This window comes from Phyllobates terribilis, unplaced genomic scaffold (genome assembly GCF_046119375.1).
Source record: "Phyllobates terribilis strain yellow unplaced genomic scaffold, ASM4611937v1 Scaffold_12__6_contigs__length_324123572, whole genome shotgun sequence".
Taxonomy (NCBI): Eukaryota; Metazoa; Chordata; class Amphibia; order Anura; family Dendrobatidae; genus Phyllobates; species Phyllobates terribilis.
The window spans coordinates 171,410,279-171,429,942 of NW_027362772.1; positions in this window are offsets into that span (position 1 = coordinate 171,410,279).

Here is a 19,664-nt window from a genome sequence, read left to right on the forward strand (position 1 = left end):
AGTTTCAAATGTGTGTGGGTAGAATATATATAGCACGGGGGAAAATTGAAAAAAGTTGAAAAATTTTGTTTTTTGGACTTAGTCATTTTTCCGGCGTTTATCAGACTTTCAGATAGGGCAAATGTCAGTGAGCATTCCGATTTCAGTTCCAGAGCTATTCGCACAATGAGTCCTTGATATTTAGTCGTTTTCAGCCAATATTTTGGATTTTTGAAAATTTCACTTTTTGGTGAAAATATCCACTAAATGAGGGAATAATATGTGTGAGGGTACCCCAGGAGAGTTCCAAATGTGTGTAGGTAGAATATATATCCCACGTGGGGAAAATTGAAAAAAGTTGAAAAACTTTTTTTTTTGGACTTAGTCATTTTTCCGGCGTTTATCAGACTTTCAGATAGGGCAAATGTCAGTGAGCATTCCGATTTCAGTTCCAGAGCTATTCGCACAATGAGTCCTTGATATTTAGTCATTTTCAGCCAATATTTTGGATTTTTGAAAATTTCACTTTTTGGTGAAAATATCCACTAAATGAGGGAATAATATGTGTGAGGGTACCCCAGGAGAGTTCCAAATGTGTGTAGGTAGAATATATATCCCACGTGGGGAAAATTGAAAAAAGTTGAAAAACTTTTTTTTTTGGACTTAGTCGTTTTTCCGGCGTTTATCAGACTTTCAGATAGGGCAAATGTCAGTGAGCGTTCCGATTTCAGTTCCAGAGCGATTCGCCCAATGAGTCCGTGATATTTAGTCGTTTTCAGCCAATTTTCTGGATTTTTGAAAATTTCACTTTTTTGTGAAAATATCCACTAAATGAGGGAATAATATGTGTGAGGGTACCCCAGGAGAGTTCCAAATGTGTGTGGGTAGAATATATCTTCCACGAGGGGAAAATTGAAAAAAGTTGAAAAAACTTTTTTTTTGGACTTAGTCATTTTTCCAACGTTTATCAGACTTTCAGATAGGGCAAATGTCAGTGAGCGTTCCGATTTCAGTTCCAGAGCGATTCGCCCAATGAGTCCTTGATATTTAGTCGTTTTCAGCCAATATTTTGGATTTTTGAAAATTTCACTTTTTTGTGAAAATATCCACTAAATGAGGGAATAATATGTGTCAGGGTACCCCAGGAGAGTTCCAAATGTGTGTGGGTAGAATATATATCCCACGGGGGGGAAATTGAAAAAAGTTGAAAAAACTATTTTTTTGGACTTAGTCATTTTTCCGGCGTTTATCAGACTTTCAGATAGGGCAAATGTCAGTGAGCGTTCCGATTTCAGTTCCAGAGCGATTCGCCCAATGAGTCCTTGATATTTAGTCGTTTTCAGCCAATATTTTGGATTTTTGAAAATTTCACTTTTTTGTTAAAATATCCACTAAATGAGGGAATAATATGTGTGAGGGTACCCCAGGAGAGTTCCAAATGTGTGTGGGTAGAATATATATCCCACGGGGGGAAAATTGAAAAAAGTTGAAAAAACTTTTTTTTTGGACTTAGTCATTTTTCCGGCGTTTATCAGACTTTCAGATAGGGCAAATGTCAGTGAGCGTTCCGATTTCATTTCCAGAGCGATTCGCCCAATGAGTCCTTGATATTTAGTCGTTTTCAGCCAATATTTTGGATTTTTGAAAATTTCACTTTTTTGTGAAAATATCCACTAAATGAGGGAATAATATGTGTGAGGGTACCCCAGGAGAGTTCCAAATGTGTGTGGGTAGAATATATATCCCACGGGGGTAAAATTGAAAAAAGTTGAAAAAAATTTTTTTTTTGACTGTCATTTTTCCGACGTTAATCAGACTTTCAGATAGGGCAAATGTCAGTGAGCGTTCCGATTTCAGTTCCAGAGCGATTCGCCCAATGAGTCCTTGATATTTAGTCGTTTTCAGCCAATATTTTGGATTTTTCAAAATTTCACTTTTTTGTGAAAATATCCACTAAATGAGGGAATAATATGTGTGAGGGTACCCCAGGAGAGTTCCAAATGTGTGTAGGTAGAATATATATCCCACGTGGGGAAAATTGAAAAAAGTTGAAAAACTTTTTTTTTTGGACTTAGTCGTTTTTCCGGCGTTTATCAGACTTTCAGATAGGGCAAATGTCAGTGAGCGTTCCGATTTCAGTTCCAGAGCGATTCGCCCAATGAGTCCTTGATATTTAGTCGTTTTCAGCCAATATTTTGGATTTTTGAAAATTTCACTTTTTTGTGAAAATATCCACTAAATGAGGGAATAATATGTGTGAGGGTACCCCAGGAGAGTTCCAAATGTGTGTGGGTAGAACATATATCCCATGTGGGGAAAATTGAAAAAAGTTGAAAAACTTTTTTTTTTGGACTTAGTCATTTTTCCGGCGTTTATCAGACTTTCAGATAGGGCAAATGTCAGTGAGCAATCCGATTTCAGTTCCAGAGCTATTCGCACAATGAGTCCTTGATATTTAGTCGTTTTCAGCCAATATTTTGGATTTTTGAAAATTTCACTTTTTTGTTAAAATATCCACTAAATGAGGGAATAATATGTGTGAGGGTACCCCAGGAGAGTTTCAAATGTGTGTGGGTAGAATATATATAGCACGGGGGGAAAATTGAAAAAAGTTGAAAAATTTTGTTTTTTGGACTTAGTCATTTTTCCGACGTTTATCAGACTTTCAGATAGGGCAAATGTCATTGAGCATTCCGATTTCAGTTCCAGAGCGATTCGCCCAATGAGTCCTTGATATTTAGTCATTTTCAGCCAATTTTCTGGATTTTTGAAAATTTCACTTTTTTGTGAAAATATCCACTAAATGAGGGAATAATATGTGTGAGGGTACCCCAGGAGAGTTCCAAATGTGTGTTGGTAGAATATATATCCCACGGGGGGAAAATTGAAAAAAGTTGAAAAAACTTTTTTTGGACTTAGTCATTTTTCTGGCGTTTATCAGACTTTCAGATAGGGCAAATGTCAGTGAGTGTTCCGATTTCAGTTCCAGAGCGATTCGCCCAATGAGTCCTTGATATTTAGTCGTTTTCAGCCAATATTTTGGATTTTTGAAAATTTCACTTTTTTGTGAAAATATCCACTAAATGAGGGAATAATATGTGTGAGGGTACCCCAGGAGAGTTCCAAATGTGTGTGGGTAGAATATATATCCCACGGGGGTAAAATTGAAAAAAGTTGAAAACATTTTTTTTTTGGACTTGGTCATTTTTCCGACGTTTATCAGACTTTCAGATAGGGCAAATGTCATTGAGCATTCCGATTTCAGTTCCAGAGCGATTCGCCCAATGAGTCCTTGATATTTAGTCATTTTCAGCCAATTTTCTGGATTTTTGAAAATTTCACTTTTTTGTGAAAATATCCACTAAATGAGGGAATAATATGTGTGAGGGTACCCCAGGAGAGTTCCAAATGTGTGTGGGTAGAATATATATCCCACGGGGGGGAAATTGAAAAAAGTTGAAAAAAATTTTTTTTGGACTCAGTCATTTTTCCGCCGTTTATCAGACTTTCAGATAGGGCAAATGTCAGTGAGCGTTCCGATTTCAGTTCCAGAGCGATTCGCCCAATGAGTCCTTGATATTTAGTGGTTTTCAGCCAATATTTTGGATTTTTGAAAATTTCACTTTTTTGTGAAAATATCCACTAAATGAGGGAATAATATGTGTGAGGGTACCCCAGGAGAGTTCCAAATGTGTGTGGGTAGAACATATATCCCACGTGGGGAAAATTGAAAAAAGTTGAAAAACTTTTTTTTTTGGACTTAGTCATTTTTCCGGCGTTTATCAGACTTTCAGATAGGGCAAATGTCAGTGAGCAATCCGATTTCAGTTCCAGAGCTATTCGCACAATGAGTCCTTGATATTTTGTCGTTTTCAGCCAATATTTTGGATTTTTGAAAATTTCACTTTTTTGTTAAAATATCCACTAAATGAGGGAATAATATGTGTGAGGGTACCCCAGGAGAGTTTCAAATGTGTGTGGGTAGAATATATATAGCACGGGGGGAAAATTGAAAAAAGTTGAAAAATTTTGTTTTTTGGACTTAGTCATTTTTCCGACGTTTATCAGACTTTCAGATAGGGCAAATGTCATTGAGCATTCCGATTTCAGTTCCAGAGCGATTCGCCCAATGAGTCCTTGATATTTAGTCATTTTCAGCCAATTTTCTGGATTTTTGAAAATTTCACTTTTTTGTGAAAATATCCACTAAATGAGGGAATAATATGTGTGAGGGTACCCCAGGAGAGTTCCAAATGTGTGTGGGTAGAACATATATCCCATGTGGGGAAAATTGAAAAAAGTTGAAAAACTTTTTTTTTTGGACTTAGTCATTTTTCCGGCGTTTATCAGACTTTCAGATAGGGCAAATGTCAGTGAGCAATCCGATTTCAGTTCCAGAGCTATTCGCACAATGAGTCCTTGATATTTAGTCGTTTTCAGCCAATATTTTGGATTTTTGAAAATTTCACTTTTTTGTTAAAATATCCACTAAATGAGGGAATAATATGTGTGAGGGTACCCCAGGAGAGTTTCAAATGTGTGTGGGTAGAATATATATAGCACGGGGGGAAAATTGAAAAAAGTTGAAAAATTTTGTTTTTTGGACTTAGTCATTTTTCCGACGTTTATCAGACTTTCAGATAGGGCAAATGTCATTGAGCATTCCGATTTCAGTTCCAGAGCGATTCGCCCAATGAGTCCTTGATATTTAGTCATTTTCAGCCAATTTTCTGGATTTTTGAAAATTTCACTTTTTTGTGAAAATATCCACTAAATGAGGGAATAATATGTGTGAGGGTACCCCAGGAGAGTTCCAAATGTGTGTTGGTAGAATATATATCCCACGGGGGGAAAATTGAAAAAAGTTGAAAAAACTTTTTTTGGACTTAGTCATTTTTCTGGCGTTTATCAGACTTTCAGATAGGGCAAATGTCAGTGAGTGTTCCGATTTCAGTTCCAGAGCGATTCGCCCAATGAGTCCTTGATATTTAGTCGTTTTCAGCCAATATTTTGGATTTTTGAAAATTTCACTTTTTTGTGAAAATATCCACTAAATGAGGGAATAATATGTGTGAGGGTACCCCAGGAGAGTTCCAAATGTGTGTGGGTAGAATATATATCCCACGGGGGTAAAATTGAAAAAAGTTGAAAACATTTTTTTTTTGGACTTGGTCATTTTTCCGACGTTTATCAGACTTTCAGATAGGGCAAATGTCATTGAGCATTCCGATTTCAGTTCCAGAGCGATTCGCCCAATGAGTCCTTGATATTTAGTCATTTTCAGCCAACTTTCTGGATTTTTGAAAATTTCACTTTTTTGTGAAAATATCCACTAAATGAGGGAATAATATGTGTGAGGGTACCCCAGGAGAGTTCCAAATGTGTGTGGGTAGAATATATATCCCACGGGGGGGAAATTGAAAAAAGTTGAAAAAAATTTTTTTTGGACTCAGTCATTTTTCCGCCGTTTATCAGACTTTCAGATAGGGCAAATGTCAGTGAGCGTTCCGATTTCAGTTCCAGAGCGATTCGCCCAATGAGTCCTTGATATTTAGTGGTTTTCAGCCAATATTTTGGATTTTTGAAAATTTCACTTTTTTGTGAAAATATCCACTAAATGAGGGAATAATATGTGTGAGGGTACCCCAGGAGAGTTCCAAATGTGTGTGGGTAGAACATATATCCCACGTGGGGAAAATTGAAAAAAGTTGAAAAACTTTTTTTTTTGGACTTAGTCATTTTTCCGGCGTTTATCAGACTTTCAGATAGGGCAAATGTCAGTGAGCAATCCGATTTCAGTTCCAGAGCTATTCGCACAATGAGTCCTTGATATTTTGTCGTTTTCAGCCAATATTTTGGATTTTTGAAAATTTCACTTTTTTGTTAAAATATCCACTAAATGAGGGAATAATATGTGTGAGGGTACCCCAGGAGAGTTTCAAATGTGTGTGGGTAGAATATATATAGCACGGGGGGAAAATTGAAAAAAGTTGAAAAATTTTGTTTTTTGGACTTAGTCATTTTTCCGACGTTTATCAGACTTTCAGATAGGGCAAATGTCATTGAGCATTCCGATTTCAGTTCCAGAGCGATTCGCCCAATGAGTCCTTGATATTTAGTCATTTTCAGCCAATTTTCTGGATTTTTGAAAATTTCACTTTTTTGTGAAAATATCCACTAAATGAGGGAATAATATGTGTGAGGGTACCCCAGGAGAGTTCCAAATGTGTGTGGGTAGAACATATATCCCATGTGGGGAAAATTGAAAAAAGTTGAAAAACTTTTTTTTTTGGACTTAGTCATTTTTCCGGCGTTTATCAGACTTTCAGATAGGGCAAATGTCAGTGAGCAATCCGATTTCAGTTCCAGAGCTATTCGCACAATGAGTCCTTGATATTTAGTCGTTTTCAGCCAATATTTTGGATTTTTGAAAATTTCACTTTTTTGTTAAAATATCCACTAAATGAGGGAATAATATGTGTGAGGGTACCCCAGGAGAGTTTCAAATGTGTGTGGGTAGAATATATATAGCACGGGGGGAAAATTGAAAAAAGTTGAAAAATTTTGTTTTTTGGACTTAGTCATTTTTCCGACGTTTATCAGACTTTCAGATAGGGCAAATGTCATTGAGCATTCCGATTTCAGTTCCAGAGCGATTCGCCCAATGAGTCCTTGATATTTAGTCATTTTCAGCCAATTTTCTGGATTTTTGAAAATTTCACTTTTTTGTGAAAATATCCACTAAATGAGGGAATAATATGTGTGAGGGTACCCCAGGAGAGTTCCAAATGTGTGTTGGTAGAATATATATCCCACGGGGGGAAAATTGAAAAAAGTTGAAAAAACTTTTTTTGGACTTAGTCATTTTTCTGGCGTTTATCAGACTTTCAGATAGGGCAAATGTCAGTGAGTGTTCCGATTTCAGTTCCAGAGCGATTCGCCCAATGAGTCCTTGATATTTAGTCGTTTTCAGCCAATATTTTGGATTTTTGAAAATTTCACTTTTTTGTGAAAATATCCACTAAATGAGGGAATAATATGTGTGAGGGTACCCCAGGAGAGTTCCAAATGTGTGTGGGTAGAATATATATCCCACGGGGGTAAAATTGAAAAAAGTTGAAAACATTTTTTTTTTGGACTTGGTCATTTTTCCGACGTTTATCAGACTTTCAGATAGGGCAAATGTCATTGAGCATTCCGATTTCAGTTCCAGAGCGATTCGCCCAATGAGTCCTTGATATTTAGTCATTTTCAGCCAATTTTCTGGATTTTTGAAAATTTCACTTTTTTGTGAAAATATCCACTAAATGAGGGAATAATATGTGTGAGGGTACCCCAGGAGAGTTCCAAATGTGTGTGGGTAGAATATATATCCCACGGGGGGGAAATTGAAAAAAGTTGAAAAAAATTTTTTTTGGACTCAGTCATTTTTCCGCCGTTTATCAGACTTTCAGATAGGGCAAATGTCAGTGAGCGTTCCGATTTCAGTTCCAGAGCGATTCGCCCAATGAGTCCTTGATATTTAGTGGTTTTCAGCCAATATTTTGGATTTTTGAAAATTTCACTTTTTTGTGAAAATATCCACTAAATGAGGGAATAATATGTGTGAGGGTACCCCAGGAGAGTTCCAAATGTGTGTGGGTAGAACATATATCCCACGTGGGGAAAATTGAAAAAAGTTGAAAAACTTTTTTTTTTGGACTTAGTCATTTTTCCGGCGTTTATCAGACTTTCAGATAGGGCAAATGTCAGTGAGCAATCCGATTTCAGTTCCAGAGCTATTCGCACAATGAGTCCTTGATATTTTGTCGTTTTCAGCCAATATTTTGGATTTTTGAAAATTTCACTTTTTTGTTAAAATATCCACTAAATGAGGGAATAATATGTGTGAGGGTACCCCAGGAGAGTTTCAAATGTGTGTGGGTAGAATATATATAGCACGGGGGGAAAATTGAAAAAAGTTGAAAAATTTTGTTTTTTGGACTTAGTCATTTTTCCGACGTTTATCAGACTTTCAGATAGGGCAAATGTCATTGAGCATTCCGATTTCAGTTCCAGAGCGATTCGCCCAATGAGTCCTTGATATTTAGTCATTTTCAGCCAATTTTCTGGATTTTTGAAAATTTCACTTTTTTGTGAAAATATCCACTAAATGAGGGAATAATATGTGTGAGGGTACCCCAGGAGAGTTCCAAATGTGTGTGGGTAGAATATATATCCCACGGGGGGAAAATTGAAAAAAGTTGAAAAAACTTTTTTTGGACTTAGTCATTTTTCTGGCGTTTATCAGACTTTCAGATAGGGCAAATGTCAGTGAGTGTTCCGATTTCAGTTCCAGAGCGATTCGCCCAATGAGTCCTTGATATTTAGTCGTTTTCAGCCAATATTTTGGATTTTTGAAAATTTCACTTTTTTGTGAAAATATCCACTAAATGAGGGAATAATATGTGTGAGGGTACCCCAGGAGAGTTCCAAATGTGTGTGGGTAGAATATATATCCCACGGGGGTAAAATTGAAAAAAGTTGAAAACATTTTTTTTTTGGACTTGGTCATTTTTCCGACGTTTATCAGACTTTCAGATAGGGCAAATGTCATTGAGCATTCCGATTTCAGTTCCAGAGCGATTCGCCCAATGAGTCCTTGATATTTAGTCATTTTCAGCCAATTTTCTGGATTTTTGAAAATTTCACTTTTTTGTGAAAATATCCACTAAATGAGGGAATAATATGTGTGAGGGTACCCCAGGAGAGTTCCAAATGTGTGTGGGTAGAATATATATCCCACGGGGGGGAAATTGAAAAAAGTTGAAAAAACTTTTTTTTTGGACTCAGTCATTTTTCCGCCGTTTATCAGACTTTCAGATAGGGCAAATGTCAGTGAGCGTTCCGATTTCAGTTCCAGAGCGATTCGCCCAATGAGTCCTTGATATTTAGTGGTTTTCAGCCAATATTTTGGATTTTTGAAAATTTCACTTTTTTGTGAAAATATCCACTAAATGAGGGAATAATATGTGTGAGGGTACCCCAGGAGAGTTCCAAATGTGTGTGGGTAGAACATATATCCCACGTGGGGAAAATTGAAAAAAGTTGAAAAACTTTTTTTTTTGGACTTAGTCATTTTTCCGGCGTTTATCAGACTTTCAGATAGGGCAAATGTCAGTGAGCAATCCGATTTCAGTTCCAGAGCTATTCGCACAATGAGTCCTTGATATTTAGTCGTTTTCAGCCAATATTTTGGATTTTTGAAAATTTCACTTTTTTGTTAAAATATCCACTAAATGAGGGAATAATATGTGTGAGGGTACCCCAGGAGAGTTTCAAATGTGTGTGGGTAGAATATATATAGCACGGGGGGAAAATTGAAAAAAGTTGAAAAATTTTGTTTTTTGGACTTAGTCATTTTTCCGACGTTTATCAGACTTTCAGATAGGGCAAATGTCATTGAGCATTCGATTTCAGTTCCAGAGCGATTCGCCCAATGAGTCCTTGATATTTAGTCATTTTCAGCCAATTTTCTGGATTTTTGAAAATTTCACTTTTTTGTGAAAATATCCACTAAATGAGGGAATAATATGTGTGAGGGTACCCCAGGAGAGTTCCAAATGTGTGTGGGTAGAATATATATCCCACGGGGGGAAAATTGAAAAAAGTTGAAAAAACTTTTTTTGGACTTAGTCATTTTTCTGGCGTTTATCAGACTTTCAGATAGGGCAAATGTCAGTGAGTGTTCCGATTTCAGTTCCAGAGCGATTCGCCCAATGAGTCCTTGATATTTAGTCGTTTTCAGCCAATATTTTGGATTTTTGAAAATTTCACTTTTTTGTGAAAATATCCACTAAATGAGGGAATAATATGTGTGAGGGTACCCCAGGAGAGTTCCAAATGTGTGTGGGTAGAATATATATCCCACGGGGGTAAAATTGAAAAAAGTTGAAAACATTTTTTTTTTGGACTTGGTCATTTTTCCGACGTTTATCAGACTTTCAGATAGGGCAAATGTCATTGAGCATTCCGATTTCAGTTCCAGAGCGATTCGCCCAATGAGTCCTTGATATTTAGTCATTTTCAGCCAATTTTCTGGATTTTTGAAAATTTCACTTTTTTGTGAAAATATCCACTAAATGAGGGAATAATATGTGTGAGGGTACCCCAGGAGAGTTCCAAATGTGTGTGGGTAGAATATATATCCCACGGGGGGGAAATTGAAAAAAGTTGAAAAAACTTTTTTTTTGGACTCAGTCATTTTTCCGCCGTTTATCAGACTTTCAGATAGGGCAAATGTCAGTGAGCGTTCCGATTTCAGTTCCAGAGCGATTCGCCCAATGAGTCCTTGATATTTAGTCGTTTTCAGCCAATATTTTGGATTTTTGAAAATTTCACTTTTTTGTTAAAATATCCACTAAATGAGGGAATAATATGTGTGAGGGTACCCCAGGAGAGTTTCAAATGTGTGTGGGTAGAATATATATAGCACGGGGGGAAAATTGAAAAAAGTTGAAAAATTTTGTTTTTTGGACTTAGTCATTTTTCCGACGTTTATCAGACTTTCAGATAGGGCAAATGTCATTGAGCATTCCGATTTCAGTTCCAGAGCGATTCGACCAATGAGCCCTTGATATTTAGTCATTTTCAGCCAATTTTCTGGATTTTTGAAAATTTCACTTTTTTGTGAAAATATCCACTAAATGAGGGAATAATATGTGTGAGGGTACCCCAGGAGAGTTCCAAATGTGTGTGGGTAGAATATATATCCCACGGGGGTAAAATTGAAAAAAGTTGAAAAAAATATTTTTTTGGACTTAGTCATTTTTCCGACGTTAATCAGACTTTCAGATAGGGCAAATGTCAGTGAGCATTCCGATTTCAGTTCCAGAGCGATTCGCCCAATGAGTCCTTGATATTTAGTCGTTTTCAGCCAATATTTTGGATTTTTGAAAATTTCACTTTTTGGTGAAAATATCCACTAAATGAGGGAATAATATGTGTGAGGGTACCCCAGGAGAGTTCCAAATGTGTGTGGGTAGAATATATATCCCACGGGGGTAAAATTGAAAAAAGTTGAAAAAACTTTTTTTTTGGACTTAGTCATTTTTCCGGCGTTTATCAGACTTTCAGATAGGGCAAATGTCAGTGAGCGTTCCGATTTCAGTTCCAGAGCGATTCGCCCAATGAGTCCTTGATATTTAGTCGTTTTCAGCCAATATTTTGGATTTTTGAAAATTTCACTATTTTGGGAAAATATCCACTAAATGAGGGAATAATATGTGTGAGGGTACCCCAGGAGAGTTCCAAATGTGTGTGGGTAGAATATATATCCCACGGGGGTAAAATTGAAAAAAGTTGAAAAAAATTTTTTTTTGGACTTAGTCATTTTTCCGACGTTAATCAGACTTTCAGATAGGGCAAATGTCAGTGAGCGTTCCGATTTCAGTTCCAGAGCGATTCGCCCAATGAGTCCTTGATATTTAGTCGTTTTCAGCCAATATTTTGGATTTTTGAAAATTTCACTTTTTGGTGAAAATATCCACTAAATGAGGGAATAATATGTGTGAGGGTACCCCAGGAGAGTTCCAAATGTGTGTAGGTAGAATATATATCCCACGTGGGGAAAATTGAAAAAAGTTGAAAAACTTTTTTTTTTGGACTTAGTCATTTTTCCGGCGTTTATCAGACTTTCAGATAGGGAAAATGTCAGTGAGCATTCTGATTTCAGTTCCAGAGCGATTCGCCCAATGAGTCCTTGATATTTAGTCGTTTTCAGCCAATATTTTGGATTTTTGAAAATTTCACTTTTTTCTGAAAATATCCACTAAATGAGGGAATAATATGTGTGAGGGTACCCCAGGAGAGTTCCAAATGTGTGTGGGTAGAATATATATCCCACGGGGGTAAAATTCAAAAAAGTTGAAAAAAATTTTTTTTTGGACTTAGTCATTTTTCCGACGTTAATCAGACTTTCAGATAGGGCAAATGTCATTGAGCGTTCCGATTTCAGTTCCAGAGCGATTCGCCCAATGAGTCCTTGATATTTAGTCGTTTTCAGCCAATTTTCTGGATTTTTGAAAATTTCACTTTTTTTGTGAAAATATCCACTAAATGAGGGAATAATATGTGTGAGGGTACCCCAGGAGAGTTTCAAATGTGTGTGGGTAGAATATATATAGCACGGGGGGAAAATTGAAAAAAGTTGAAAAATTTTGTTTTTTGGACTTAGTCATTTTTCTGACGTTTATCAGACTTTCAGATAGGGCAAATGTCATTGAGCATTCCGATTTCAGTTCCAGAGCGATTCGCCCAATGAGTCCTTGATATTTAGTCATTTTCAGCCAATATTTTGGATTTTTGAAAATTTCACTTTTTGGTGAAAATATCCACTAAATGAGGGAATAATATGTGTGAGGGTACCCCAGGAGAGTTCCAAATGTGTGTGGGTAGAATATATATCCCACGGGGGGGAAATTGAAAAAAGTTGAAAAAACTTTTTTTTTGGACTTAGTAATTTTTCCGGCGTTTATCAGACTTTCAGATAGGGCAAATGTCATTGAGCATTCCGATTTCAGTTCCAGAGCGATTCGCCCAATGAGTCCTTGATATTTAGTCATTTTCAGCCAATTTTCTGGATTTTTGAAAATTTCACTTTTTTGTGAAAATATCCACTAAATGAGGGAATAATATGTGTGAGGGTACCCCAGGAGAGTTCCAAATGTGTGTGGGTAGAATATATATCCCACGGGGGGAAAATTGAAAAAAGTTGAAAAAACTTTTTTTTTGGACTTAGTCATTTTTCCGGCGTTTATCAGACTTTCAGATAGGGCAAATGTCAGTGAGCATTCCGATTTCAGTTCCCGAGCGATTCGCCCAATGAGTCCTTGATATTTAGTCGTTTTCAGCCAATATTTTGGATTTTTGAAAATTTCACTTTTTTGTGAAAATATCCACTAAATGAGGGAATAATATGTGTGAGGGTACCCCAGGAGAGTTCCAAATGTGTGTGGGTAGAATATATATCCCACGGGGGTAAAATTGAAAAAAGTTGAAAAAAATTTTTTTTTGGACTTAGTCATTTTTCCGACGTTAATCAGACTTTCAGATAGGGCAAATGTCAGTGAGCGTTCCGATTTCAGTTCCAGAGCGATTCGCCCAATGAGTCCTTGATATTTAGTCGTTTTCAGCCAATATTTTGGATTTTTGAAAATTTCACTTTTTTGTGAAAATATCCACTAAATGAGGGAATAATATGTGTGAGGGTACCCCAGGAGAGTTCCAAATGTGTGTGGGTAGAATATATATCCCACGGGGGTAAAATTGAAAAAAGTTGAAAAAAATTTTTTTTTGGACTTAGTCATTTTTCCGACGTTAATCAGACTTTCAGATAGGGCAAATGTCAGTGAGCGTTCCGATTTCAGTTCCAGAGCGATTCACCCAATGAGTCCTTGATATTTAGTCGTTTTCAGCCAATATTTTGGATTTTTGAAAATTTCACTTTTTTGTGAAAATATCCAGTAAATGAGGGAATAATATGTGTGAGGGTACCCCAGGAGAGTTCCAAATGTGTGTAGGTAGAATATATATCCCACGTGGGGAAAATTGAAAAAAGTTGAAAAACTTTTTTTTTTGGACTTAGTCATTTTTCCGGCGTTTATCAGACTTTCAGATAGGGCAAATGTCAGTGAGCGTTCCGATTTCAGTTCCAGAGCGATTCGCCTAATGAGTCCTTGATATTTAGTCGTTTTCAGCCAATATTTTGGATTTTTGAAAATTTCACTTTTTTGTTAAAATATCCACTAAATGAGGGAATAATATGTGTGAGGGTACCCCAGGAGAGTTTCAAATGTGTGTGGGTAGAATATATATAGCACGGGGGGAAAATTGAAAAAAGTTGAAAAATTTTGTTTTTTGGACTTAGTCATTTTTCCGACGTTATTCAGACTTTCAGATAGGGCAAATGTCAGTGAGCGTTCCGATTTCAGTTCCAGAGCGATACGCCCAATGAGTCCTTGATATTTAGTCGTTTTCAGCCAATATTTTGGATTTTTGAAAATTTCACTTTTTGGTGAAAATATCCACTAAATGAGGGAATAATATGTGTGAGGGTACCCCAGGAGAGTTCCAAATGTGTGTAGGTAGAATATATATCCCACGTGGGGAAAATTGAAAAAAGTTGAAAAACTTTTTTTTTTGGACTTAGTCATTTTTCCGGCGTTTATCAGACTTTCAGATAGGGCAAATGTCAGTGAGCATTCTGATTTCAGTTCCAGAGCGATTCGCCCAATGAGTCCTTGATATTTAGTCGTTTTCAGCCAATATTTTGGATTTTTGAAAATTTCACTTTTTTCTGAAAATATCCACTAAATGAGGGAATAATATGTGTGAGGGTACCCCAGGAGAGTTCCAAATGTGTGTGGGTAGAATATATATCCCACGGGGGTAAAATTCAAAAAAGTTGAAAAAAATTTTTTTTTGGACTTAGTCATTTTTCCGACGTTAATCATACTTTCAGATAGGGCAAATGTCATTGAGCGTTCCGATTTCAGTTCCAGAGCGATTCGCCCAATGAGTCCTTGATATTTAGTCGTTTTCAGCCAATTTTCTGGATTTTTGAAAATTTCACTTTTTTTGTGAAAATATCCACTAAATGAGGGAATAATATGTGTGAGGGTACCCCAGGAGAGTTTCAAATGTGTGTGGGTAGAATATATATAGCACGGGGGGAAAATTGAAAAAAGTTAAAAAATTTTGTTTTTTGGACTTAGTCATTTTTCCGACGTTTATCAGACTTTCAGATAGGGCAAATGTCATTGAGCATTCCGATTTCAGTTCCAGAGCGATTCGCCCAATGAGTCCTTGATATTTAGTCATTTTCAGCCAATATTTTGGATTTTTGAAAATTTCACTTTTTGGTGAAAATATCCACTAAATGAGGGAATAATATGTGTGAGGGTACCCCAGGAGAGTTCCAAATGTGTGTGGGTAGAATATATATCCCACGGGGGGGAAATTGAAAAAAGTTGAAAAAACTTTTTTTTTGGACTTAGTAATTTTTCCGGCGTTTATCAGACTTTCAGATAGGGCAAATGTCATTGAGCATTCCGATTTCAGTTCCAGAGCGATTCGCCCAATGAGTCCTTGATATTTAGTCATTTTCAGCCAATTTTCTGGATTTTTGAAAATTTCACTTTTTTGTGAAAATATCCACTAAATGAGGGAATAATATGTGTGAGGGTACCCCAGGAGAGTTCCAAATGTGTGTGGGTAGAATATATATCCCACGGGGGGAAAATTGAAAAAAGTTGAAAAAACTTTTTTTTTGGACTTAGTCATTTTTCCGGCGTTTATCAGACTTTCAGATAGGGCAAATGTCAGTGAGCATTCCGATTTCAGTTCCCGAGCGATTCGCCCAATGAGTCCTTGATATTTAGTCGTTTTCAGCCAATATTTTGGATTTTTGAAAATTTCACTTTTTTGTGAAAATATCCACTAAATGAGGGAATAATATGTGTGAGGGTACCCCAGGAGAGTTCCAAATGTGTGTGGGTAGAATATATATCCCACGGGGGTAAAATTGAAAAAAGTTGAAAAAAATTTTTTTTTGGACTTAGTAATTTTTCCGACGTTAATCAGACTTTCAGATAGGGCAAATGTCAGTGAGCGTTCCGATTTCAGTTCCAGAGCGATTCGCCCAATGAGTCCTTGATATTTAGTCGTTTTCAGCCAATATTTTGGATTTTTGAAAATTTCACTTTTTTGTGAAAATATCCAGTAAATGAGGGAATAATATGTGTGAGGGTACCCCAGGAGAGTTCCAAATGTGTGTAGGTAGAATATATATCCCACGTGGGGAAAATTGAAAAAAGTTGAAAAACTTTTTTTTTTGGACTTAGTCATTTTTCCGGCGTTTATCAGACTTTCAGATAGGGCAAATGTCAGTGAGCGTTCCGATTTCAGTTCCAGAGCGATTCGCCTAATGAGTCCTTGATATTTAGTCGTTTTCAGCCAATATTTTGGATTTTTGAAAATTTCACTTTTTTGTTAAAATATCCACTAAATGAGGGAATAATATGTGTGAGGGTACCCCAGGAGAGTTTCAAATGTGTGTGGGTAGAATATATATAGCACGGGGGGAAAATTGAAAAAAGTTGAAAAATTTTGTTTTTTGGACTTAGTCATTTTTCCGACGTTAATCAGACTTTCAGATAGGGCAAATGTCAGTGAGCGTTCCGATTTCAGTTCCAGAGCGATTCGCCCAATGAGTCCTTGATATTTAGTCGTTTTCAGCCAATATTTTGGATTTTTGAAAATTTCACTTTTTGGTGAAAATATCCACTAAATGAGGGAATAATATGTGTGAGGGTACCCCAGGAGAGTTTCAAATGTGTGTGGGTAGAATATATATAGCACGGGGGGAAAATTGAAAAAAGTTGAAAAATTTTGTTTTTTGGACTTAGTCATTTTTCCGACGTTTATCAGACTTTCAGATAGGGCAAATGTCATTGAGCATTCCGATTTCAGTTCCAGAGCGATTCGCCCAATGAGTCCTTGATATTTGGTCATTTTCAGCCAATATTTTGGATTTTTGAAAATTTCACTTTTTGGTGAAAATATCCACTAAATGAGGGAATAATATGTGTGAGGGTACCCCAGGAGAGTTCCAAATGTGTGTGGGTAGAATATATATCCCACGGGGGGGAAATTGAAAAAAGTTGAAAAAACTTTTTTTTTGGACTTAGTAATTTTTCCGGCGTTTATCAGACTTTCAGATAGGGCAAATGTCATTGAGCATTCCGATTTCAGTTCCAGAGCGATTCGCCCAATGAGTCCTTGATATTTAGTCATTTTCAGCCAATTTTCTGTATTTTTGAAAATTTCACTTTTTTGTGAAAATATCCACTAAATGAGGGAATAATATGTGTGAGGGTACCCCAGGAGAGTTCCAAATGTGTGTGGGTAGAATATATATCCCACGGGGGGAAAATTGAAAAAAGTTGAAAAAACTTTTTTTTTGGACTTAGTCATTTTTCCGGCGTTTATCAGACTTTCAGATAGGGCAAATGTCAGTGAGCATTCCGATTTCAGTTCCCGAGCGATTCGCCCAATGAGTCCTTGATATTTAGTCGTTTTCAGCCAATATTTTGGATTTTTGAAAATTTCACTTTTTTGTGAAAATATCCACTAAATGAGGGAATAATATGTGTGAGGGTACCCCAGGAGAGTTCCAAATGTGTGTGGGTAGAATATATATCCCACGGGGGTAAAATTGAAAAAAGTTGAAAAAAATTTTTTTTTGGACTTAGTCATTTTTCCGACGTTAATCAGACTTTCAGATAGGGCAAATGTCAGTGAGCGTTCCGATTTCAGTTCCAGAGCGATTCGCCCAATGAGTCCTTGATATTTAGTCGTTTTCAGCCAATATTTTGGATTTTTGAAAATTTCACTTTTTTGTGAAAATATCCACTAAATGAGGGAATAATATGTGTGAGGGTACCCCAGGAGAGTTCCAAATGTGTGTGGGTAGAATATATATCCCACGGGGGTAAAATTGAAAAAAGTTGAAAAAAATTTTTTTTTGGACTTAGTCATTTTTCCGACGTTAATCAGACTTTCAGATAGGGCAAATGTCAGTGAGCGTTCCGATTTCAGTTCCAGAGCGATTCACCCAATGAGTCCTTGATATTTAGTCGTTTTCAGCCAATATTTTGGATTTTTGAAAATTTCACTTTTTTGTGAAAATATCCAGTAAATGAGGGAATAATATGTGTGAGGGTACCCCAGGAGAGTTCCAAATGTGTGTAGGTAGAATATATATCCCACGTGGGGAAAATTGAAAAAAGTTGAAAAACTTTTTTTTTTGGACTTAGTCATTTTTCCGGCGTTTATCAGACTTTCAGATAGGGCAAATGTCAGTGAGCGTTCCGATTTCAGTTCCAGAGCGATTCGCCTAATGAGTCCTTGATATTTAGTCGTTTTCAGCCAATATTTTGGATTTTTGAAAATTTCACTATTTTGGGAAAATATCCACTAAATGAGGGAATAATATGTGTGAGGGTACCCCAGGAGAGTTCCAAATGTGTGTGGGTAGAATATATATCCCACGGGGGTAAAATTGAAAAAAGTTGAAAAAAATTTTTTTTTGGACTTAGTCATTTTTCCGACGTTAATCAGACTTTCAGATAGGGCAAATGTCAGTGAGCGTTCCGATTTCAGTTCCAGAGCGATTCGCCCAATGAGTCCTTGATATTTAGTCGTTTTCAGCCAATATTTTGGATTTTTGAAAATTTCACTTTTTGGTGAAAATATCCACTAAATGAGGGAATAATATGTGTGAGGGTACCCCAGGAGAGTTCCAAATGTGTGTGGGTAGAATATATATCCCACGGGGGTAAAATTCAAAAAAGTTGAAAAAAATTTTTTTTTGGACTTAGTCATTTTTCCGACGTTAATCAGACTTTCAGATAGGGCAAATGTCAGTGAGCGTTCCGATTTCAGTTCCAGAGCGATTCGCCCAATGAGTCCTTGATATTTAGTCGTTTTCAGCCAATTTTCCGGATTTTTGAAAATTTCACTTTTTTTGTGAAAATATCCACTAAATGAGGGAATAATATGTGTGAGGGTACCCCAGGAGAGTTCCAAATGTGTGTGGGTAGAATATATATCCCACGGGGGGAAAATTGAAAAAAGTTGAAAAAACTTTTTTTTTGGACTTAGTAATTTTTCCGGCGTTTATCAGACTTTCAGATAGGGCAAATGTCATTGAGCATTCCGATTTCAGTTCCAGAGCGATTCGCCCAATGAGTCCTTGATATTTAGTCATTTTCAGCCAATTTTCTGGATTTTTGAAAATTTCACTTTTTTGTGAAAATATCCACTAAATGAGGGAATAATATGTGTGAGGGTACCCCAGGAGAGTTCCAAATGTGTGTGGGTAGAATATATATCCCACGGGGGGAAAATTGAAAAAAGTTGAAAAAACTTTTTTTTTGGACTTAGTCATTTTTCCGGCGTTTATCAGACTTTCAGATAGGGCAAATGTCAGTGAGCATTCCGATTTCAGTTCCCGAGCGATTCGCCCAATGAGTCCTTGATATTTAGTCGTTTTCAGCCAATATTTTGGATTTTTGAAAATTTCACTTTTTTGTGAAAATATCCACTAAATGAGGGAATAATATGTGTGAGGGTACCCCAGGAGAGTTCCAAATGTGTGTAGGTAGAATATATATCCCACGTGGGGAAAATTGAAAAAAGTTGAAAAACTTTTTTTTTTGGACTTAGTCATTTTTCCGGCGTTTATCAGACTTTCAGATAGGGCAAATGTCAGTGAGCGTTCCGATTTCAGTTCCAGAGCGATTCGCCCAATGAGTCCTTGATATTTAGTCCTTTTCAGCCAATATTTTGGATTTTTGAAAATTTCACTTTTTTGTGAAAATATCCACTAAATGAGGGAATAATATGTGTGAGGGTACCCCAGGAGAGTTCCAAATGTGTGTAGGTAGAATATATATCCCACTTGGGGAAAATTGAAAAAAGTTGAAAAACTTTTTTTTTTGGACTTAGTCATTTTTCCGGCGTTTATCAGACTTTCAGATAGGGCAAATGTCAGTGAGCGTTCCGATTTCAGTTCCAGAGCGATTCGCCCAATTAGTCCTTGATATTTAGTCGTTTTCAGCCAATATTTTGGATTTTTGAAAATT